The 24,641-nt window shown below is 41.8% G+C and overlaps 1 protein-coding gene across 1 annotated transcript in view; it reads right to left on the minus strand.

The window, feature by feature from the left end:
* Positions 1-6,419: 6,419 nt before the first annotated feature.
* Positions 6,420-24,641, minus strand: part of TSHZ2 (teashirt zinc finger homeobox 2) — a 536,191-nt gene continuing 517,969 nt past the window's right edge. The window contains exon 2 of the mRNA XM_012558602.2: positions 6,420-6,787. The gene's annotated coding sequence lies outside the window, so the exon portion shown is untranslated. The remainder of the gene's footprint in view (positions 6,788-24,641) is intronic.

The following is a 24,641-nucleotide window of genomic DNA, read 5'->3' on the forward strand; positions in this document are numbered from 1 at the left end:
AGTCAGCATGGCACAAATTGCTGTGAGTATTTAATCCGTCTTTCTCAAACGGACCATTTTTTCAAAGACCTTAATGATAAGCATATGGCTATTGGTAAAATCATCTGTGTACTGAAGGGTGTCAGATCAGGGTGTCATTCCTTGGAAAAGCCATTTTACTTGCAGTATATATATTTTTTTTCTCCAAAGGAAATGAACAGAGTCCTGCTGCAGAAATAGCATTCCACCTGGTACGAGCATTTAAAAACAGTCCTGTTCTAATCCATAAAACATTTCTAGTTTTCCCTGAAGCTTTGGGCTGCCTTGCGCATGAATAATTTTTTAGAAACACCCCCGCCGTTAGCCCATTGTTCTTAACTATCGGAAGACGATGAAGTGGAGCCTGGAAATTGTGTATCTGCGTATGCCTTTGAATCTGTCACAGGAAACCAAAGGAGATAAGTGGCTTTTACTTTGGGTGAAGAGGTAAAATTCCCCTCTAGAAATTCTAAGCATGATTCACAAGTTTCAAAATGTTTAATGCTTCCCTACAATGGAAACATGTCTCTCTGTAAAGGTGGATGGAAATTTGTATTTCTTTCTCCAGCTCAATCCTTGCCTAAAAGTATTTCATAGATATTTGGAGAAAGTGCCACATGAAGGAAGGAAGAAAATGGAATTAGCATTTTAACATGTCACAGGGGAAAAAAAATAAACGGAAAGTTCAGTTGTGATTTTTTTTTTTTTGCCTACTGCATGCTTAAAATAGATACTATTTTTATTGCTCTTTAGCACTGCGTGTGTGTATGTATGTTTTAAAGCCTTCAATATATGTCCTTATTATTATTATTATTTTAGCACTCAGATTTACACGGCTAGTCCTGTTATAGGAAATAGAGAATAATGTAAAAATAACTGAATAACTATTTTTAGGGTTTTGTTTAGCAAAAGTATTTAACAAGCTTAAAAAATGAAACCGGATGAAAAAGAAAATAAGGTTTGAACACAGTCAAATAACGTGGGAAGTGGCAGAAAAGCGACAGACAGCAAGCACCTTCTAAGACCTTGTAATCTTTGGATTTACTGTGAAAAGTTTCAGAAAATCTTAGACTCTTCCTGCCACACTGTACATAGACGCTGGAAAATAACAATGAAATTCCTGTATATACAAACACACACACCCACACCCACACACATCGTCCCCCTCTCACACACACCTTCTCATGGCTTAACCCAAGTCATAAAAATGCTTCCCAAACATGCCATTTTATCTGTTTTCTGCATTTCAACTAAGTTCAGTGACTTGTGCCTGTGACATTAATTTTGCAAGGTTTAAACAACTGAGCAGGCACATTTTGGGGCCTAGTTTTAAGAAATCTATTCGTGACCTGAAAGAAATTCTGTGGGGACAGTCGGGGCTATCCAATTTATTCCGTGATTATATGCTGTTTTTAGGCCTTGACCTATTTTTAAGCTATTTCCTCCCTGTATGCTTTTCAGAAGGAGAATTTCTTATTCTGAAATACTATTATTTTTGAAAATAGGATGTAAAAAGCAAACAACATGAGGGAAGTTGGACCCAGCGTGAGATTTGCTGCCCGGCGTCTGAGTGCCAGCTACCTGTATGAGCTCTCTTAGCACTGCAGACAGCGTAAGGCCGGGTGGCGTGTGACTTGTTCGCTGGTATATCCCACAGTGCCTAGAAGACTGTTGTTGTTGATGTGTGCCGTCCGGTCGATTCCAACTCATACTGACCCTATAGGACAGAGTAGAACTGCCCCCATAGGGTTTCCAAGGAGTGGCTGGTGGATTTGAACTGCTGGCCTTTTGGTTAGCAGTCTGAGTGCTTAACCACTTTGCCACCAGGGCTCCAGAAGAGTGTTGGGGACATGAAAAATCACCAGTTGCCATTGAGTCATTCCAACTCATGACGACCCCCTGTGCAGCAGAGGAGGACTGTGCTCCATACGATTTCCAATGACTGATTTTTCAAAAGTAGATCGCTAGACCTTTCTTCTGAGGACCCTCTGCGTGGACTCAAACCTCCCGCCTTTTGGTTATCGGCTGATTGAGTTAACCGTTTATACCACCCAGGGACTCCATAAAATCAAAACCAAATCCTTTGCCTTCAAGTTAATTCCAGCTCATAATGATCCTATAGAACAGAGTAGAACCGCTCCACAGGGTTTCCAAGGCTGTAAATCTTTACAGAAGCAGACTGCCACATCCTTCTACCATGGAGCAGCTGGCGAGTTCTAGCCAGCGACCTTTTGGTTAGCAGCCGAATGCTTTAACCGCTGTGCTACCAGGGTTCCTGTGAACAAAATAGATGTCCAATAATATCTACTGAATGAACTAACAGACTAAATATGTTTCCTTTTGTGTTTTGTGTCCCCAGTGCTTTGTAACACAGCGTGGATTTGGTGAATTTGTTCATCTACAAACTGGAGCAAATAGATAAAACACACATTTATACATAATTTTTTAAATCGATCTTTCAGTTTGCGGCTAGTTGGTGGCCTCAGCTGGAAGGAGGGATGGGGAAGGAAAGGCAATCTTTCACCCTTACTGATACCAAGGGGTGGAGCAGGGATGGAGATACTCGAGAATAATTTGCATGATTATTTGCATGTCATAGTCTTTCCCGCTTCTACAATTCCAGCTTACCCAGTGACAGGAAAGGAATGGCATGAAAGCAGAGAAAAATGTTCTCCTGCGTTCATTTTATTTAATTTTTCCCTCCAGAAAGACATTCCTAGAAGTCTCACAGGGCTTGCCAAATGAAGACGAGCCTGGTCTCTAGGAACACACCAAGAACTGCGTGTAGCAAACAGCATGAGCCCAGATCTTGTTTCCTAAGGAGAACGTTAGCAGCTGTCCCTCAGCAGTGACATTCACAGTTACCAAGCGACAATTCATGAGTGTTACCAAATTTATCAATATTTTTGTCTCTCTCCTTCCATCCCACCCCACCGTAGAAATTGCGCTAACAAAACCATATAGATGCGGGAGACAACTTAGTCAATTGGCGTAACATAATTCACAAAGATAATGTTCCACATCCTAGCTTGGTGAGTACCGTCTGGGGTCTTAAAAGCTTGTGAGTGGCCATCTAAGATACAACTATTGGTCTTACTCATATAGAGCAAAAGAGAATGAAGGAAATCAAAAGCCCAAAGAAGAAACTAGTCCACAAGACTAATAGTCCACATAAACCATGGCCTCTTTTAATCTTAGACCAAAAGAACTAGATGGTGCCCAGCCACCGCTACCAACAGTTCTGACCAGGGACACAATAGAAGGTCCCGGACAGAATGGGAGAAAACTGTAGAACAAAACTCAAATTCCTAAAACAGGCCAGACCTATTGGACTGATAGAGACTGGAGGAACCCCCAAGACTATTGCCCTAAGATACCCTTTGAACTTGGAATTGAAGCTATTTCTGCAGGTTACCTTTCAGCCAAATAATAGATTGACTTATAAAATAAACAATATCACCCATGGGTAATGTGCTCCCTTAAAAAATTAACTATATGAGACCAAACGGTCAACAGTTACCCAAAAGCAAAATGAGAAGGCAAAGAGAGAAAGGGAAGCTAGATCAATGGAAACAAAACAAACAGAATGGAAATAATGAGAATACTGACACATTGTAAAAACTGTAATCAATGGCACAGAACAATTTGTATAAAAATTGTCAAATGGGAACCTAATTTGCTGTGTAAACTTTCACCTAAAACACAATAAAATACTATTTAATAAAAAAACCCATATAGATGACGTGTTGATGCTGATGATTTATTATTATGTTTTCTTAGAAGGGAAATAAATTCCATGGAGTTGAGAACTGTATTGTTTCCCCCCATTTGGAGCAGGAGGGCAAGTATTTGCTTTTGGACTCTTGTGGCAGGATCCGAATTATATAACTTTATTGAAAAACCTTGGGTTGGAGCAGGCGATTATTTTTTTTGTAACACTTTATTGTGATTTAGGTCAAAGTTTACAGAGCAAATTAGTTTCCCATTTAACAATTAATACACAGCTTGTTCCGTGACATTGGTTGCAGTCCCCTCAATGTGCCAACACTTCCCTCCCCTTCCTGTCTGGGTTCCCTGTTTCCGTTCGCCCATCTTTCCCTCCCCCACCTGCCTTCTGAACTTTGCTTTTGGACAAATGGTGCCCCTTTGGTCTCATAGGGTTGATTGTTCTGAGAAGCACATTCCTCAGAGGTATTATTGTTCACTTTGTAGGCCTGTCTATTGTTTGGCTATAATATGATCTCTGGGAGTGGGTTCAGTTCCAAGTCTGAAGGGTGTCTAAGGGCCATAGTTTTGGGGGTTCCACCAGGCTGTATCAGACCAGTAAATTAGTTCTTATTTATGAATTTGAATTCTGTTCTACACTTTTCTCCCACTCTGTCCAGGACCTACTATTGTGATCCCAGTCAGGGTGGTCAGTGGGAGCGGGCCGATTTTTAACAGCCTCCAGAATGCCAATGCTAATGTATTGATTTTCCTTTAATAGAATTTTGTCGTAGAAGGACAGTGTTCAGAAGAGTCCAGCCTTCAATCTCAACCCATCTGAAGACTGTTCCTTTCCAGTTGAGCTCCATTCATTTCCAGTTGAATAGGTTAAGCAAAGACAGACCTCGCTGTTCTCAATTCACTTTATGATCCTCCCATCATAAAAAATAATATCAGCACCTTGCTTTTCATGTCAGAACTACATTTGAGCCGCTATTCCCTATGCCCATGAGTAAATCCCATAAAAGCTGCCGGTTGTACTGTTGCTATTTTTCCTTGTGGGTGATTGATTGATGGATGAGTGCTGACACTTCAATGAAGCTATTTCGACTGCCATCTCAATCCGATGATGTGAGGGGTATACTTTCTGTCCATGCCTCATTACTTCAGAATGACGTTCCTGGAACTTCATTTACTTTTTCCCTCCTTCCCCGAAGCGCCATATTTTTTCCCTTCTAGGTTATGCATGCCATAAAAAAAGCAATTTGCTATTATATGTGGCATAAGGGCAACACTTTCCCTAGGAGGTAAATAAGAAGTTTTTTTTTTTTTTAATCCCAGTGGTGAATTTAGGGATCATGTCAAAATTTCCAAAACAATTTCAACAGGAAGCCTGCTTAAGAAGTGAAGAGAATATATTTGATTTCATTTAGTCACTTCTGAGATTTTCTGTGTGTGTGTGTGTGTGTGTTTGTGTGTGTGATGATCTTGGTAATTAAAGCAATAACAAAAATAGTTCTTTTGTTGCAGAATCATCTAGTTCTTGGTGTTATGCCTAAAATAGTGTAAATATTTCACCTATAGCTGAGTAGCAGTTTACAATGCGATCCAGGCTTACTTGTCCTTGGAGAATAAGAAAATTCATTGTTTAAATGCAATGATGGATTTATCTATTAGAGGCTGCTTTCAGTTGTACAGAAAATGCTTAACTTGAGTAAACCGACCTACTCGTGCATTTCCAAAGAGGGCGCTAGGTATGCAAGACCTTTAATATTAAAACATGCTCTAAGCTTTTCCAAGTTGACTTAGGAGCTGATTTTAATCTGTGTAATACAGTATTCCTGTTAATAATAACATATAATTAAGACATCCGTTAAAAATCCATAACGTTAATTTAATGGAGAAAATCTAATACAGTTCTATTGGAATTTTTACGTTAAATTAACTTTAACGGGCTTTTAATGGATGTCTTAATTAGATCTCATTATTAACGGGAATATTCCACAAATTAAAATTCGGCCCTCAAAGTTTTAATGAAAAAAGTTGCAGGAACACATTTAAGATGGACACCCTATTTCATGATTTCTGTTGCTCCTAAACCTAAGCTGCGTTTAAGAGCCCATAAACAACAGGTCTGCAGAACGAGAGTACCAGAAAAAGCTGCTGCCGAACTTCCCACCCTGCAATGAGCTCATCTTCTTCCTTTCTTTCAGATTCTACATCTCACCAGTTTCCCCAATTCCCCCAATTCCCCCAATTTTCAAGTCTCATAAGACAGTGGTGCATGCTTAAAAGGACTTTTTTTAAAACACCAGTCAAGATAACAATGACAATAAAGATGCTGGCCACTGCATGGGGAAAAAAAAAGTCTTTGGCAGCAACATGGTTAAACCTAACTATATGAACCACTTTTACAGAAGATGAACATTGTTCAGAGGCATTCTTGGCTCAATCTCTGGTTTAACTTAATAATTCTTCCACTTTGCAGTGATTAATGGCTCCCTAGTGCAGGGGCAGGGCTGGGCAATCCAGGTGCAACCGTAATTGTTGCACTGAACAGAAACATTTCCTTTAGACAAACGTTCCCAGAGGGGTTATAAATAGGAAATGGACATTACTATGAAAAGTAAGCTTCCAAGCGTCTACATCTAGTGCAGTCCACTTGGACATTAAACTATGAAGACTTATACTTTCTTCCCCCCTTTCCTGTCAAGTGTTACAAACTGACAAAATAAGTACATCAATGTTCTCAGTCATTATCTTTCTTCAGTGGCACTTTGTTTTCTTGTGACAGTGGAAAGGGGCCGGGGAGATGAGACAGCCCCGTTGCAGTTTATCAGTGAAAGTCTAATATCATCCATAAGCAGACAAGTGGAAATCAATACTTCATTACCAAATTGTTAGTAAGGATGAAGAGAAATGGCTGGGGTGACTTTTTTTTTTTTTGGCCTTCATCTCGGAGCAGGGTGTCAGGAGTTCAATGTCAGAAGCAGGGTAATGTGACGAAGAAGGGCTGAGTTGTGAGGAGGATCCAAGCTGGAAAGTTGAAAGTAAGGCATTTGTCCTGTAATGGGAATCAGAACAACAAAAAAAGACGCATTATTTTATGAGGTGTAGCCCAGTTGATTATTTCCCCAGAGTACTCAGATTGCCCATCTATGCTACTTCATTTGTACCAATGTTCCAAGTACAGCCATAGTTAATTAAGCCTAGTCTAGGGTCTGATATGAGGAACCCTGGTGGCGCAGCGGTTGAGAGTTTGGCTGCTAACCAAAAGTTTGGCAGTTTGAATGCACCAGCTCCTCCTGGAAACCCTCTGGGACGGTTCTACTCTGTTCAATAGGGTTTGCTATGAGTCAGGATCAACTCAATGGCAACGGGTGTGTTTTTTGTTTTGGGTGGTATAATGGTTAAGCACTCAGCTGCTAACTGAAAGATCTACGATTTGAACCCACCCAGCAACTCTTTGGAAGGAAGACCTGGAGATCTGCTTCCGTCAAGATTACAGTCTAGAAATCCCTACGAGGCAGTTCTACTCTGTCACATAGGGTCACTACGAGTCGAAAATCGACTCAATGGCACCAAACAACGACAACACCAAGGTCTAATATAAGCAGATGATGGGACTTGGAACGGAGGAGCCAACTTAAAAACAACAACAAAACTCTAAAATAATACTTATGTTTTTTCCCAATATAAAGCATTTTGAAAAAGAAGAAGAAAAATTCACATATGGTCTCACCACCCAAAGACAGCTCCCGCTCATATCCTGCTGTATTTCCTTCTAGTCTTTTCTTTTTCCATGCATTCGTTTTTAGGCTTAGATAATCGTAAGTGCTGTCTGTGTGATGCTCCTGTCTGTATCTTTTCACTTGCAAGCATCATTGTAAATAGCTGCGTATGTTCCGCCACATAAATTATCATGGTTTACTAAACCATTCTCTTAATGTTGGACATTCAGTTTCTTCCAAATTTGTTCAATTATAAATAACACTGTCATGAACGTCCTTGTGTTTAAAGCTTTTCAATATCTTGCAATTTTGTCTTAGGCTTAAATTCCCAAGGGTGGAATTCCTGAGTCAAAAGATAGGAACAGTTTCATCTATCACTGCCTTCAACCTGCCCCAGATTTTACCAACACTTGTACATTTCTTGGCTAGGTTTCTCTTAGGGCAAAGTTTGTTTTAGGAAGGGGGGCAAGGAAACAGAAATTTTTTTTTTTTTTTATATTATAGTCCCCTTCTTGGAAATTCACAATACATGTTAGCATATTAAAGCCTCTGCAATTAAAACCAAACCAAACCAAACACACACACGCGCACGCACGCACACGCAAACCAAACCAGTTGCCGTTGAGTCGGTTCCAACTCACAACATCACTGCGTGTTACAGAGCAGAACCGCTCCATAGGGTTTTGAACGGCTGTGATCTTTTGGAAGTAGATTGCCAGGTCTTCCTTCCGAGGCACCTTTAGGTGAGTGTGAACCACCAATCTTTTGGTTAATAGCTGAGTGCTTAATCATTTGTGCCACCCAGGGACTCCTAAACCAAACACAGTAAATTTTTATTTCACGAAATGCTTCTTAGATTTATGTGATAACCCTTTTCATCCCCCACAAAACCCTCACAGATACATTTGGGTGGTGTTTTCTGGGAAAGACCGTTATGGCAGACTCTTGTGCAAAAATAAATGAAATGAAATTGTACCATTTCTAACATCTTGGCCCCAAAAAAGTCATTATGGACTTTCTGTGATTCTTTGGTCTGGTTTTTGCCTTTTGTGGGCCTCAGCATGAAAGGATTCTTTTGTAACTTGACATTTTCTGAGTGTTTATTCTGTGCTACCCATGCTAACAAGTCCGTGCCTTACCTCATGTCAACTTTACAACACTACAATGTGGTAAGTACTAGAATCTACGCTTCCCAGCCTGGGAAACCGAGGTTTAGAGAGGCGAAGCCATTTGGCTTGCAGTCTCCTGCCTGGTAAGTAGAAGAAAGCGTATTTGCAGTCAAGTTTTTCTGACTGCAAATTCTGGTCTCTTAAACCACTGCTTCTTATATTGCCTGTGATGGCTTGGTAACGTTCTAAAGTGTTAAGCACTAGCATTGTGAATAATTTAGGGGCATTTCCCCCAGAGTATCTGAGAACCGTTACTTTTAAATTCCAGATCTGAGTGTTTTTTATTGAAACCATAGCTATGATGCTATTTCCATATGAGAGGTCTCCTTCTGTCCCACTGTGATGGATGGAAGTGGCAGATTCTTCCGGGGAAGGTCCGTGTTCCTGTTATAGAAGAAGAATGGTAAAGAGGAGACCTGAATCTTGGGCCACTTTGGGACGATATACTCTTCCCTTTATTATTTCTTATTTTAAAATAAAAACCTTATTTTTTCCGTAGGTTTAAAGAAGAGACCTGGTGGAAAATTAAAACTACAGAATGAAAGGAGAGGCAATAAGAGAACTGGTGTTCTTATTTCTTAGAGTTCGGAATGAATTGGCATAGAATGGATTTAAAAAAGGAAAAAAAAGCAAGCAAACACTGCTGGTTGCCTTTGAAATGGTACTTGAGACCAAGCTTTGCAGCTGCAAGGGTTTTTTTTTCCCTAATATGTTGAGCTACTACTATAAAAATAAAACAGAAATAAATAAAAATTTTAATTACATATCTAAAAAGTCATCAGCGATGTTCGTTAAGTAGAGTTTGTGAGGGAGAGCCAGGCGAAAAGATGTAATTATTTTTGTATTAATTACAGAGCCACCAACAGATGCATGGAATCACACATGCTTTAATTTGGCCGTGCTAGAACTGTTAATCCCTCTGGCAAATCCTTTTGGTTGGCTCTCCCTCTTCCCCTTGTCCTTGCTAAGTGCCTCCTGTCCTCTTCTCTCTCTGCTCTACTCTGCTGCTCTCAGGGGTGCAGTGCCATCCTCAGGAGGTGGTTTGCGATTGCTGCAATGATGGGGCCACCAATGTATCGTGTGTGGGCTGGGGATGTTAGGGGTCTTGAATTGTGTGGTACAGGTTCACACAAGGGAGCACTGCCCCTACCCTGCATCATTTTTGCCAATCTCTCCGTAGGTTGGGGTTTCTCCTCTTTGGCACTACTGATGTTTTAGGTGGCATGATACTTTGTTGTGGGGCTGTCCTGTGCACTGTAGGATGTTTAGGAGCATCCCTGGCTTCCACCCACCAAATGCCAGTAGCATCCTTCCCTAACTCCTACCCCATAGTTGTGACAATCAAAAACATCTCCAGCCATGGCAAAACGTCGCTTGGGTTCAGAACCAGGGATATAGGTGGAAAACCTGTGTATAATTGTCTGTGCTCAGAACTGAACTCCATTTTACATATAAACATATTTTATGCACGAAGGAGCCCTGGTGGTGTGACAGTTAAGCACTCAGCTGCTAACCCAAAGGTTGGCAGTTTGAACCCACCCAGCGACTCCAAAAGGAAAGACCTGGCGATCTGCTCCCATTAAGACTGATGTTGTTGTAATTTGCTGTCGAGTCAGTTCTGACTCATGACAGCCCCACACGTGCAGAGTAGAACTGCTCCACACAGGGCTTTCAAAGCCGTGACCTTTTGGAAGCAGTTTACCAGACTCATCTTCCAAGGCGCCTCTGGGTGGGTTCAAACTGCTAACCTTTTGGGTAGTATTCCAGTGCTTACCCATTTGCACCACCCAGGGACTCCTCCCATAAGATTACAGCCTAGAAAACCCTATGGGGCCATTCTACTCGGTCACATGGGGTCGCTATGAACTGAAATCACCTAACAGCAACAATTTTAAGCAGTTTTAATGCACACTGAATTTTCCAAAAATAAAACTATTTTGCAAACCGAGAGAAACTGTGCTTTGTTTTAGTTGGGATTTTAATGGGAGTTATTTGCCATTTTAGAAAATCAAGTCACCTTTGTCAGTCTGTTTGGCATTGGAGAGGCCTGTTCAAGACACCCAAATTGATCTGCATTTATCGCTGATCTGCTCACGGTGAATCTACACAGAGGGGCACACATCTGATTACCTCATGATTCCATCTAGAGCCTTGCACTCCACGTACCGTGCACAGAACAACGGCATTGCATCACCCAGGAGCTTGTAAGAAATGCAGAGTCTCAGGCTCCACTGAACCCTTCTGAATCAGAATCTGCATTCAAACAGGACCCCCAGTGATTTGTGTGCACATTCAAGTTTGAGAAGCCCTGTTCTAGTGCATTTGGTGTCCAAATGCTTTCCTTCTCGTTCCGATAGTTCAGTTACAGCCTTAGATGATTTCTTATTGCAATTATGTGTGTAGGCGGTTATCTCATCTGTGAATTTTATTTCAAGACGGTAACCCCAGAAAACAAACTCATTGCCATCGAGTCAATTCTAATGCATAACGACCCTATAGGACAGAGTAGAACTGCCCCATTGGGTTTCCAAGGCTGTAATCTTTACGGAAGCAGATTGCCATATCTTTCGAACCACCGACGTTTTGATTAGCAGCTGAGCGTTTATCCACTGCACTACCGGGGCTCCTCTGAGGATGCTAAAGGGGAAGTTATAAAATGTTGACGCTGGTTCTGCAAAGGGCGAGAAACTCCTCTCTGTACAAGCACCACCAGCTTCCACGGTTTTCAGTATCCTCACCGTGCTGATAACCCCTTGAGTTCCAGCTCATACAGCCAACTGGGTTCTTGCCGTCGCGATGTGAGTACCTCACAAGTACTGCAAACTTAACTTTTTATAAAAAATAAAAACAAAACAAAAAATAGTTGCCCATCGAGTGGACACAGGCTCATGGTGACCCCATGTGTGTCAGAGTAGATCTGTGCTCCACAGGGTTTTCAATGGCTGATTTTGCAGAAGTAGATCACCAGGCCTTTCTACTGAGGCACCTCTGGGCGAATATAAACCTCCAACCTTTTGATTAGCAGCCGAGTGTGTTCACCATTCACACCACCCAGGGACACCTTTTAAAAAGGCTCTTGAATTCCTCCAGCCCCATTTCTGTTCCCTCTCCAGTGTTCCTCTTCTCAGGAAACGGAACCTCAAAGCACTCAGTTCCTCCGGCCAGAAATTTGGGCATCATTCTTGACGCTGTCCTTGCTCGAGCCTGACATCCAATGTACCCCCATGAGCACGTCGTAAGATTCCTCTCCAAGCTCTAGCTCCGTCTCCATGTCCAACTCCGGAGTTCAGGCCTGTCGTCTCTTACCTGGATTGGCTCCTTTATTCTGCTCTTTTGTTCTTCCAGTCATTTTCCGTATGGCAGACAAAGGGCGCTTATAAAGACTTAAATGGCACTGGCGTGCTCACTCCCCATTCCTCCTAGTTTGAACTCCTACAATGACTTCCAATGCACTTAGAAAAAAAATCTAACGTTTTTCTAAAACTTGCTGCCTGATCCGGCTTTGCCCACCTCTCTAGCTGCCCTGAGGACCGGCTGCCCCTTGTTGCTATGCCTCGAGCACTGGCTTCTGACAACTGCTGGAACATGCCAAACTCCTTCTGCCTCAGTGCCTTTGCAGGCAATGTTCCCTCTGCCTAGAATGCTCTTCTTCCTGTTCTTTGTTTGACCAACAACTTCTCATCCTTGAAGTCTCAGTTTAAATGTCACTTCCTCCACGAAGCCTTCCCTTACACATTGGACTCAATCAAGTTCATTTGTTAAAATCTTGTTCCAAACCTTTTATGATGTCCCTATCGAACTCACTGCAGTTTATAAACACATAATCATAATACTTAATTTTTAGTTTAGCATTTGCCTCCCACACTAGCTTGTAAGCTCCAGGAAGGTGGGGGAGGTGTGCATTCTGATCTCAGCAGCATCCCAAGTAGCTTACCCAAGGCCTGAAACATAACAGACATTCAACAAATATTTGCAGTGTGAATGAAGCTCTAATGACGAAAAACTGAAGTCTATCTCTCCCAACACGGTGAAGGAATTTGAAAGTATTTATTCCAAAGACAACGCAAAAAAAATTAATAAATTCACCCAGAATCCTACTTCTCTAATTCCGAGAAAGAGACAATTGAGAATATTAGACAGAAAAGAGAAGAGCCTAGAAAAACTAGTTGAAGAAAAAAACAAATGGACACCAAGAAGGGTCGCCAACTGCTGGATGGTTTTAATTCCAAAGAATAATTTATTTTGCCACTTAAGAGTGATTCACGTTTTTCAAAGCACATTCATATACATGTTGTTGATGGCTGCTGCCTAGTGGACTCCAGCTCATGGCAACTTCATGCACAACAGAACAGAATGTTGCCTGGTGCTGTATCATCCTCACAATCACCAGTATGATCAAGTTCATCGCTGAGGCTATTGTGCCAAGTCATCTCACCCAGGGTTTCCCATGCTCTTGTTGACCCTCTACTTCACCAAACATGAAGTCCTCCTCTACCAGTTGATCCCTCCTTATGATGCATCCAAAACAAGCAAGTTGGGTAATGTTCTGTTGTGATCCGTAAGGTTTTCTTTGGTTAATTTTCAGAAGTAGATTGCCAGGCCTTTCTTCCTAGTCTGTCTTAGTCTGAAAGCTTTACTGAAACCTGTCTTGGATGGGTGACTCCTCTGGTATTTGAAACACCATTGGTACAGATTCCAACATCATAGCAAGACACAAGCCACCACAGTACAACAAACTGAAGGACCGATGTATGTATATACATACATACACATATATCAGTCAGTGGCTCTGTGGGAGAAAGACCTGGGGATCTGCTTCCATAAAGATTACCATCAAGAAAACCCTATGGGGCAGTTCTTCCTCTGTCACATGGGGTAACTATGAGTTGGAATTGACTTGACAGCACCCAACAACTATACATATATATATATATATAAACCAAACCCATTACCGTCAAGTTGATTCCAACTCATAGCGACCCTATAGGACAGAGTAGAACTGCCCCACAAGGTTTCCAAGGAGTGGCTGGTGGATTCCAACGGCTGACCTTTTGGTTAGCAGCCTGACCTCTGCACCGCCAGGGCTCCAACATATATGTATATATATTCTCTTCTAAAATAAATTGAATTAATGTTAGTAGCCCCATTTCAAAGATAAAAACATTGAGACCAAGAGAGTTTAAGGAATTTGCTCACGTGGCAATTACATGATGGGGTTAGGACATCTAACTCCTAATTCAAGGTTTTTTAAAAAAAATGCTTGATTTTAAAATGAAGAAAAAAGAAGAGTGAAATATAAATGCTGGAAATATATATAAAATGTACCTTTAAAAATGACTGTGACAAAGGAGGCACAATAGAAATGGAGATCCGTGATTTTGAACCGAGTAATCCTGGGAGAAACCGGTGGTTAATTATTTTTCAAATTGATTTTACAATATGAAAATCCAAACTGACTTACCTACATTGCTGAATTTCATCATTAGTGCTTCACCTAATTTTTCCTAAGAGAAATCTCTGTGTGCAGAAACCCTTAAAGTTTGGTGGGCTAATTTCAATTCTTAGATTGAATAAAATAATTGCTAAAATGTACTGAATACTTTTCATATACCAGACAGGGCTTTCTGTGGGTAAGTGGATAATAGAGTAAAACCGGTGAAAACTGAAACCTCTGTAAAGCAGAACTCTGTCAGAGAAGGAAAACTCAAATATTTTCCACTAGTAGAAAGCGATAGAAATGTGGTAAGACTTCTTTCACCCTGTCAAGGGTGGAAACTTTCGTGGCCCAGAAAAACAAGGCAGTCCCATTGAGTTCTGCCTCTCACAGTTTTCACTGTATTTTTTTTTTTTAATTTAATTTTTTTTATTGTACTTCAGGTGAAGGCTTACAGAAAAAATAGTTTCTCATGAAACAGAAGTACACATGTTGTTTTATGACACTGGTTAACAACCCCACAACACATCAACCCACTAATTTCTCAACCTTTTTTTTTTTGGTGAAAATACACATAGCCAAAGATAAACCATTTCAAAAATTTCTACATACACAGTTCAGTGACATTGACTATGCTCTTCAATTGTGCCGTTATTCTCACTTAAGATGAAGGCTTACAGAACAAAATAGTTTCATATTTAACAGTTACTACAAATGTTGCCCTATGACAATGGTTAACAATCTCACAACACATCAACAATATCCTTACTCAACCTTGGGTTCCCTATCACCAGCTTCCTTGTCCTCTTCTGCCTTCTGGCCCTTGTCACTGGACTCCTGTACCTCGTTAGTCTCATTTGGTTTTACGGGACTGTCCACTCCCAGGCTGAACAGTGAACCTCAGAGGTAACTTCACCACTGAGCTGAAAGGGTGTCTGGGGGCCATACTCTCGGGGTTTCTCCACTCTCCTTTAGGCCACTAAATCTGGTCTTTTTTTTGTGAGTTAGAATTATGCTCTACATCCTTCTCCAGCTCTGTCCAGAACCCTCTGTTGTGATCCTGGTCAGAGCAGTCAGTGATGGTAGCCGGGCACCATCTAGCTGTACTGGACTCAGTCCGGTGGAGTTTCACTGTATTTTAAAATACTATCTGATGTATTTTTGCCTTTTCTTAGTTCCTTTATTCCACGTAGTTTTCCCATCATTGAAAACAGAGACTGAGGCTAATTGATCTTGGAAGGAGAAGTCACAAAAATAACCCTGATTGACAAAGATGGCTGAGTTTCTGACTGGTGGGAGTGACTTTATTTTTATTATCGTTTACATCAAACCTCATAGAAGCTGAGCCAACAAGAAATTGTAAAAGTTATAGATCAGTAACAACTGGGTTGTGACTGTTTATTGTAGAGCCACAACATCTGCATTATGTTTGCTAAGCATCACAACCATCCAGCAAAGTACCCGGTATTTACCAGTTGCTGTCGAGTCGATTCTGGTTTATGGCGACCCCATGTGCATCAGAGTAGAACTGCGCTCCACAGGGTTTTCAATAGCTGATTTTTTGAAACAGATCTTCAAGCCTTACTTCCAAAGCACCTCTGGGTGGACTCGAACCTCGAACCTTTTAGTTAGCAGCCGAGGGCATTAACCATTTGCACTACTCAGGGTCTCTGTATCCAATATTACAGAGGAAAAAATGGAAATTTTGAGGAGTCAAGTGACTTATCCAAGGGCACCTGGCTAGTAAGTGACAGTATTTCAACTGAAATATCTATTCTCTTGATTTCCGAGCCTTGACTCGTAACCACTAAACTAATTGTTCCTGAGGCTGGAGCTGTACCGACGAGAATGAAAGGAAATTCTTTGTCAAACGGGGGCTTGATGGGACTCTTGAAGAAGAAGGAGGCAATACTATTAGTGATCTTCACAGTCTTCCCCTTGGGAAATTTAAATGCAGACGGCAAGAAGGTCATAATTGACACACACTGGAAAATCTCAACTTTTGAACTTCCTCTTTTGAAGCACCAAGTGTAATGAATCAACCATGTGTCTCAAAATGCATGATGTCTGCTTTATGACAAAACCAGACAGTCAAAGCCGGCGGCTTGAAATCTGGAGACAAGATAAGCATCTATGGGTTTTTCTTATCAGAGACAGAAGAAACTTCTTCTGGGCTGACCTCCACTCAATGTAACTAACACTGAGTGTCTACCAGAGTGGGTGGATTGGAAATAATTTTGAAAATAAGTTCCTTTTTTGTCAACTTTATGGGCAATCCTCAAAATGGTTTAAAATCCCTTTGCCACTATATGCAAAGTGGCTGTTGAACGAAACGGGCAGAAACAGGGTGACATCTTGGAGAACAACAACAACAAAAATGTCAGGCCAGAAGATCTGGGGCCCCCCAAGAGTGGCGAAAATACTGCCACTGGGTGTCATTTGTGTCCTTACTGGTATGTCGGCTTAGAAGATTTTAATGGCAGCAGAAAGTCTTTTCCTCAAAGCATATTCTTCAACTTCAGGGTACCCAAGTAGTTAAGAAACAGAAATAAAAGAAATGGCATGAGGGTTTTCTCTATGAAAATCTCTTGACAACTAATGATGGGATTATGGAGTCTTAACTGCTGTACGGTTATCCCTAATTATAACCAAAGAGACGTCAATCTAAATAAAAATGATAAGGCAGAGAGAGGCATTCTCTGCTCCCCCCACCCGCCACCCCAACTAGCTTTTTAGCATGAATCGCTTCTCAGGATGATGCTTTGACAAAGTGTGGATTGAATAATTATCAAAAAGAGTTGGAGCCCAGTGTTAAATAAAGCATTTTTTCGCAGAAAGGAATGGTTTTAATTTTTTTCCAGAAAGGAATGGTTTCATTTTTACATATTTGGTTCTGCTGTGAGAATCTCCTCTTGTCTTTATTGAACAAAACCCAAAACAGCAAACGCATTGCTGTCAAGTCGATTGCAACTCATAGTGACCGTATAGGACAGAGTACAACTGTCTCATAGGATTTCCAAGGTTGTAAATCTTTACAGAAGCAGACTGCCACATTTTTTTCCCTCGGAGCAGCTGGTGTGTTTGAACCATTGACCTTTCAGTTAGTAGCCAAGTGCTTAATTACTGTGCCACCAGGGCTCTGTTTTGCCAAAAATTTCTGCTAAACATTAAGTATCAAGAAAGATTTTGCTTATTCTTAAACCCTGGTACACTTTTTCCTTATAGTAAGTCTCATTCTTGGGATGGATCATGTTTCCATTTTTACTTTCACTACTAGGAAGCTCGAAGTCAAATTGGTGGCCCAAATTTAGGAACTACGTAGGCTCTTAAGGATGCAGTATAGACCCACTAACTCCTCCATAGTCTCTCTCCATTTTCCTTTGGCATATTTGTGAATAATTTGGCTCTGCCATTTACTAGCTGTGTAACATTGGGAAAATGACCCACCATTTCTGATCTTAAGTTCCCATATCTGCAAAATTAGGATAACAATAATACCTTCCGAAGTTGATACCTGGTACATAATAAGTGCTCACTAAAATGCTAATTATTTTTAATGATTTCCATTTCTTTAGTGATTTTATTCCATTACATACAGTACAGTACCTTCAAAATGTTGTGGAATGAGATATAGAATAAATTAAGAAATACATATATAAAATTCTGCTTATGTGTTAGAAATAATTAATCATCAGATCTAGGACAGTAGATAATTGTTTTTTCAGGAAATTTGTAAAAACTAGGTAGGAGAGAGGTTTTTTAGTTCATACATTAAACAGATGTTGAAAAGAAATCAGTTGTCAGTTCAGATGTGAAGCTGAGAAAAATTTCCCCTTTTATATAAAAAAAAAAATCGGATAAAATAGCACTTCAAAACATTTGATGTGGGTATTAAGACAATGAAAGTGGAAAGCAGTCATAATACCTACCATTTTATTAAGTACTCATTACAAGTTCTTCACTTTACAGTAACACGTGACAGTGAAGAGAACCGAGGCTGGGATTGGTTAAGAAATTTGATCCAGGTCAGGTAGCTAGCTCTCCGGAGAGCCATTCTGGACTTCGGTCTGTCTGACTTCGATGCCTATTTTCTAGCCAGTATTTATTGCTGTCAGTGGTACTAACTAGTATCTTCTAAAGGCACATTGCTCAGTAAAGCTACATAATGAAAAATGATAAGGACTGAAAAACTGTCCAGCTGTTGTCATCCTTCCAAAAGATAAATTAAAAGGGTGGCAAAGATCAGGACACCCTCCTCACAATGGAAAGGGAAACGGTCCCTGGTAGTTTCGATGTTAATTATAATTTCATGTTTGGTAATTCTATATTTAACATTTGACAATTCTCATATATGTTGCTTTGGGGGCATGACCATAGAGGAGAGAGAGAAAGCAATTTCCCTGTACCCATTTTTATTGAGCCACATTCATATGTTCCAAAAGGGCACTTAAATTGTTTGAAAGAGGTCTGGATGCTGGCAAACACCACCATAAACAACCCGGACAGCTTAAAGTCCAAACCACCAACGACATGATTCACAATGGAAGCCATCTTCTCTAAGCGGAGTGCAAAGCCAACATTATTTATGGCAACTAACTTATAATCAAATGAGATTCCCAGTGTGGATGTAACTAGGGGACTTTATGGCTGCCTAAAATGTGAGTTGTTGGCATTTAGGAAGAACGACATGCCCTCCAAGCATAGAAAATGAACAGGGCAGAATTTTTTTTTTTTTTTTTTACCACCGTGATTATGCGTCTAAGCCCATGGTTGTGTCTACACTGGAAGAAGTTTCTAAGAAGAATTTGTCTTCATTTTAATGATAGTTTCTACTTATTGGGTACTTCCTCAAGACCTGAAGCTTGACTAAGCCAAAAAACCAAACTCGTTGCCATCAATTCTGACTCATAGTGACCCTATAGGACAGAGTAGAACTGCCCCATACGGTTTCCAAGGAGTGGCTGGTGGATTTGAACTGCTGACCTTTTGGTTAGCCGTTGAGCTCTTAACCACTGCGCCACCAGGGCTCCAAAGCTTGATTACTGTTGTTTTATTTAATTCTTATAATAATCTCCAAAGGTGACTCTTACGGACCCCTTTTGCGAGATCGGGAAACTGAGGCACAGAAATTTAAGTAATGGTCCAAGATTGCATTCCTGGTAAGTGGTAGGGCTGAGCTTTGAACCTGGGTTTCTCTGTCACCCAAGTATCGTGATGCTCCATAATAGTAACCATTTCCTGTTGTGAGCCTCAACGAGATTATTGCTTGCTGTTGTTAGTTGCTTTTGAGTTGATTCTGACTCGTAGTGACCCCATGTGTGCAGAGCAGAACTGCTCCATAGGGCTTTCAAGGCTGACCTTCCAGAAGCAGATCCCCAGGCCTGTCTTCCCAGGTGCCTCTGGGTGGGTTCAAACCGCCAACCTTTTGGCTGTTGGTTGAGTGCTTATCCATTTGCGCCACCCAGGGACTAGATTACTGCTAACTCCCGCAAAAAGTGGGCGGAATATGAGTTAATATTTTTTCTTCGCAAATGCAGAACAAAAGGTTTAGGTGGTTAAATTGGCCCCTCTGCCAACACAGCTATTTCTAGTGACCTTGGAATGAAATAAAAATTGGCCAGGATCCCAAACCTAGTCTCACATGACTCCACCAGTATTTTCCAAAGAGTGTGTGGAGAACCCCAGTCCCTCCCTCAAGATACTCCAAGAATAAAGGACGTTCTTTTATTCATTTATTTGTTTTAATCACAATCTCCTCAAAAACGCCAAACTTCTTCCCACCTCACAGCCCTTGCATCTGCTGTGCCCCTCCCACAACTATGCCTGGTTAATTCCTTCCCCACACTCGGCTTTCAGCTTAGATGTCACATCCTCAGAAGGACTTTCCCTTATCCCAGATTCTAGACGAAACCAAAGCAGTTGCCACGAGGTCCATTCCGACTCGTGGAGACACACATGTGCAGAGCAGAACTGATCCATAGGGTTTTCAAGGCTGTGACCTTTTGGAAGCAGATGGCCAGGCCTTATTTTTGAGGTGCCTCTGGGTGGGGTTCAAACTGTCAACTTTTCAATGTTATCAGTCAAGTGTTTAACCATTTGTGCCACCCGAGGACTAAAACCTAGACTAGGTCTCCAGATTTACTGTCTCTTAGCCTGCACGTGTCGTGAATAACGTACCAGGTTTTGTGAATACCAGTTTATCGTTTGTCTCCCCCCATTGCCTTCAGGCTCCAGGAGGCAGGGGTGGTGACCACCATGCTCACTAAGTCACCAAAGGCCAGCCCAGTGCCTCGCCCATCGGTGTCACTCAGTGAAAAAAATAGGAGCTTTTCTTCATACTTTGTCCATTGCTTGACCCCTGTAGAATCACAGAAATGAAAATGAAAGACCTTGTGGAGAGCGTGGTACTGCTACTCCCCCACCATTGTACGGAGGGTGACACTGAGTCCCAGAAGTCACGTCCGTTGAACGATGATGATGATGATAACGACAAACCAAGGCAGTTGCTGTTGTGTTGATGCTGACTCATGGTGACCCCATGTATGTCAGAGCAGAACTGTGCTCCATAGGGTTTTCAGTGGCTGATTTTTCAGAAGTAGATCACCAGGCCTTTCTTCCAGGTGCCTCTGGGTGGACTTGAACTTCTAAGCTTTCTGTAAACTGTTGCGCCATGCAGGGACTCCAATAACCACAAACACCTGCCATTTATCAACCCACTATGTTCCTGGGGAGGTGTAAACCCCTGCCTGGCCCCATCCTCAGAGATCCTGCCTTATTTGTCTTAGTTTTTTAAAAAGCTCCCCAGGTGATCCTAATGCACTGCTGAGATTGAGAACCACTGCTCTCATAGATGATTAATGGACCGCTTGATTTTTATTGCCATTTAATCAATTTACTCCTCTCGGAGAGAAGGAACACATAACTTGCACAATTTTACCTCAACATTCCTTGCTTCCTTCCTTCTCTCTTGCGCCCCCTCTATCCCCTTCCCACCCCTGAATCGGCACTTCTATGTAGATTAAATTCCTTCACAACACACAGAAATGTACAGAGACGCCTGCACGATTGTTTATAAAGGCAGAGAACCTTATTTACAAGTCCCAGCCCAAGGGGTCTCGTTACGGTGCCAATAACAAAATGAGCAACTACATTTCCATACAGCAGAAGAAGTTGAACATGACCTTCAAGTCCCTGGGTTTGTTTATGTGTTTGCACTTTGGTATAGTAATAGCTATTATCACTTAACAAAGACTTTTAAGGTTCTCTCAGTCACGTAAACTTTTGCAATCAGCTGCTGACCTAAAGGTTGGCGGTCGGAACCCACTAGCAGCACCAGAGAAGAGAAGACCTGGTGATCTGCTTCTGTGAAGACTGTGGTTGTGTGCCATGGAGTCAGTTTTGACTTTATACCCCCATGGGAGAGAGTAGTTCTAACCATAGGGTTTTCCAGGCTGTGATGTTTACGGGAGCAGATAGACAGGTCTTCCTCCTGAGGAGCAGCAGCCTAGCGCTTAACCATTATGCCCCCAGGGCTCCTTTCCATTAAGGTTATTGTTGTAAGGTGCAGTTGAGATGGTTCTGACTCATAGTGACCCTATGTACAACAGAATAAAACACTGCCTGGTCCTGTACTATCTTCACAATTGTTGCTATGTTTGAGCCCATTGTTGCAGACACTGTGACAATCCGTCTTGTTGAAGGTCTTCCTTTCTTTCACTGACTTACTTTACCAAGCATGATGTCCTTCTCCAGGGATGCGTCCTTCCTGATAACATGTCCATAGTATGTGAGACGAAGACTTGTCATCCTCGTTTCTAAGGAGCATTCTGGCTGTACTTATTCCAAGACAGATTTGTTCGTTCTTCGGGCAGACCATGGTATATTCAGTATTCTTCACCAACACCATAATTCAAAGGCCTCAATTCTTCCTTGGTTTTCCTTTTTCACTGTCCAGGTTTTGCATACATATGAGGCGACCAAAAATATCATGACTTGGGTCAGGCACACCTTAGTCCGCAAAGTGACATCTTTGCTTTTCAACACTATAAAGAGGTTTTTTGCAGCAGATTTGCCCAATGCAATACATCGTTCGATTTCTTCTTCTTTTTTAAAATTCTTTTATGCTTTAGGTGAAAGTATACAGCACAAATTAGTCTCTCATTCAAAAATTTATACACAAATTGTTTTGTGACATTGGTTGCAATCCCCGCAATGTGACAACACACTCCCCCTTTCCACCCCGGGTTCCCCATGACCATTCATCCACTTTTCCTGTCCCTTCCTGTCTTCTCATCTTGCTTTTGGGCAGGCGTTATTTACTTGGTTTCATATATTTGATTGAACTAAGAAGCACACTCCTCACGTGTGTTACTGTTTGTTTTATAGGCCTGTCTAATCTTGTCTGAAAAGTGGGCTTCAGGAGTAGCTTCAGTTTTGAGTTTGCAGGGTGTCCAGGGGCCATAGTCTCGGGGGTTCCTCCAGTCTCTGTCAGACCAGTAAGTCTGGTCTTTTTTTTTGTGAATTTGAATTTTGTTCTACATTTTTCTCCCATTCTGTCTGGGACTCTCTATTGTAATCTCTGTCAGCAGTCGGTGGTGGTAGCCAGGCACCATCTAGTTCTTCTGGGCTCAGGTTGGTGGAGGCTGTGGTCTATGTGGTCCTTTAGTCCTTTGGGCTAATATTTTCCCAGCATTTGATTTCTTGACTGCTACTTCCATGGGTGTTGATTGTGGATCCAAGTAAAACAAAATCCTCAACAACTTCAATATTATCTGCATTTATTATGATGTTGCTTATTGGTCCACTTGTGAGAATTTTTATTTTCTTTATGTTGAGGTGTAATACATACTGAAAACTGTAGTCTTTGTTCATCAGTAAGTGCTTCAAGTCCTCTTTACTTTCGGCAAGCCCGTTAATATATCTATCTTCAAGTGTTCCATTTAATTTTTGACAACTTTCAATTTTCTTAGATTCATTCTTGTACATTCCACATTCTGATTATTAATGGATGTTTGCCACATCAGCAAATGAAGGTCCCAAAGCTTTACTCCATCCATGTCATTAAAGTCGACTCTACTTTGAGGAGGCAATTCCTCTCCAGTTGGATTTTGAGTGCCTTCCAACATGAGGAGCTCATCTTCTGGCACTGTATCAGACAATATTCTGCTGCTATTCATAAGGTTTTAACTGGGCAATATTTTAGATGTAGACTGCCAAGTCCTTCTTCCTAGCCTGTCTTAGTCTGGAAGCTCTGCTGAAACCTGTCCATTATGGGTGACCAAGCTGGTATATGAAATACCGGTGGCATAGCTCCCGGCATCACAGCCACATGCAAACCACCATAGTATGACAAGCTGACAGACTCAGGGTGGCTGTTAATATTAAAGCCAAGAAAACCCTATGAAGCAGTTCTACTCTGTAACACATGGGGTCACCATGAGTTGGAATCTCCTCGGCAGCAACTAACAACAACATCCTGTCCCAGGTGCTGCTGGAAGCCTGTTACATGGACAGTGAGGCACCATGATAGAACCGAGGTGGATATTATCACAGCGCCATCTTACAGAGGAGTGCGCTGACTCATGAAAGCGTTACGTGTCCTGTCTCAGGTCGTCACCACTAACCACTAGAGGGAGGCTGAGGCAGGATGTGAACTCTCTTCTGCCTGATCCTAGAGCCAGCTCCTTTCCCATTAGACCAGCTGCCTCCTTCAGGGCCCCTCCAGTCTTGTATCCGTGGTCCTATTTGCGGGCTGGAAAAGCACTGTAGCAGGCTCTCTTTCTCAAAGTCATGCAAGCCTTCCCTCCACCCCAAACCAGCTGCTGAGAAGAAATGATATACATTTTAAACATCTCCCTTATAAAGTTTGCTAGAGAAAATTTCATTCTTCCCAAGCACAGCTATGGATGAAGTGCTAGGGTGGACCTCACCACGTGCTGCATTGTGAGCTGCTGTGGAGTCAGCCCCTGACTCACGGCAACCACAGGCATGATGGAATCAGACCATTGTGGTCCATAGGGTTTTCATTGGCTGGTTTTTCTGCAGTAGAACACCAGGCCTTTCTTCCTAGTCTGTTTTAGTCTGCAAGTGCCATTGGAACCTGTTCAGCATCATAGCAACACAAAAGCCACCACAGACAGGTGGGTGGTGGCTGCACTGGAGGTGCATTGGATGGGAATCAAACTCGGGTTTCCCGCGTGGAAAGCAAGAATTCTACCACTGGACCGCCACGGCCCTCTCTATATTTTGTATGTGAGAATTGAAAGCCAACTTCAGGGTTCTCTTAGCCATACCATACACTGCTCCCTTTGAGGCTGGGGTGCAGGGCAGGGCTGTGGGCATGAGAACCAACCATTGACATTAAAGTAATAATGACAGAAGCTTTTCTGACAAGCAATGTGGAGGCCAGGGAGGGAAAAACATGTGAAATGTCCACACTGGCCTTTAGGCAGCCCATTCTTTCACATTTGGGAAAGCGTGTTTACATCTCTGCTCTCCCTTGCCCCTCCTGCCCATTCCGTGAGGTGGGAAGGTCAACCTTACCCTTCGTGAACTGACTGCTGAGATGTATTTATTTATTTATCC

Source organism: Trichechus manatus, unplaced genomic scaffold (genome assembly GCF_000243295.1).
Source record: "Trichechus manatus latirostris isolate Lorelei unplaced genomic scaffold, TriManLat1.0 scaffold00008, whole genome shotgun sequence".
Lineage (NCBI taxonomy): Eukaryota > Metazoa > Chordata > Mammalia > Sirenia > Trichechidae > Trichechus > Trichechus manatus.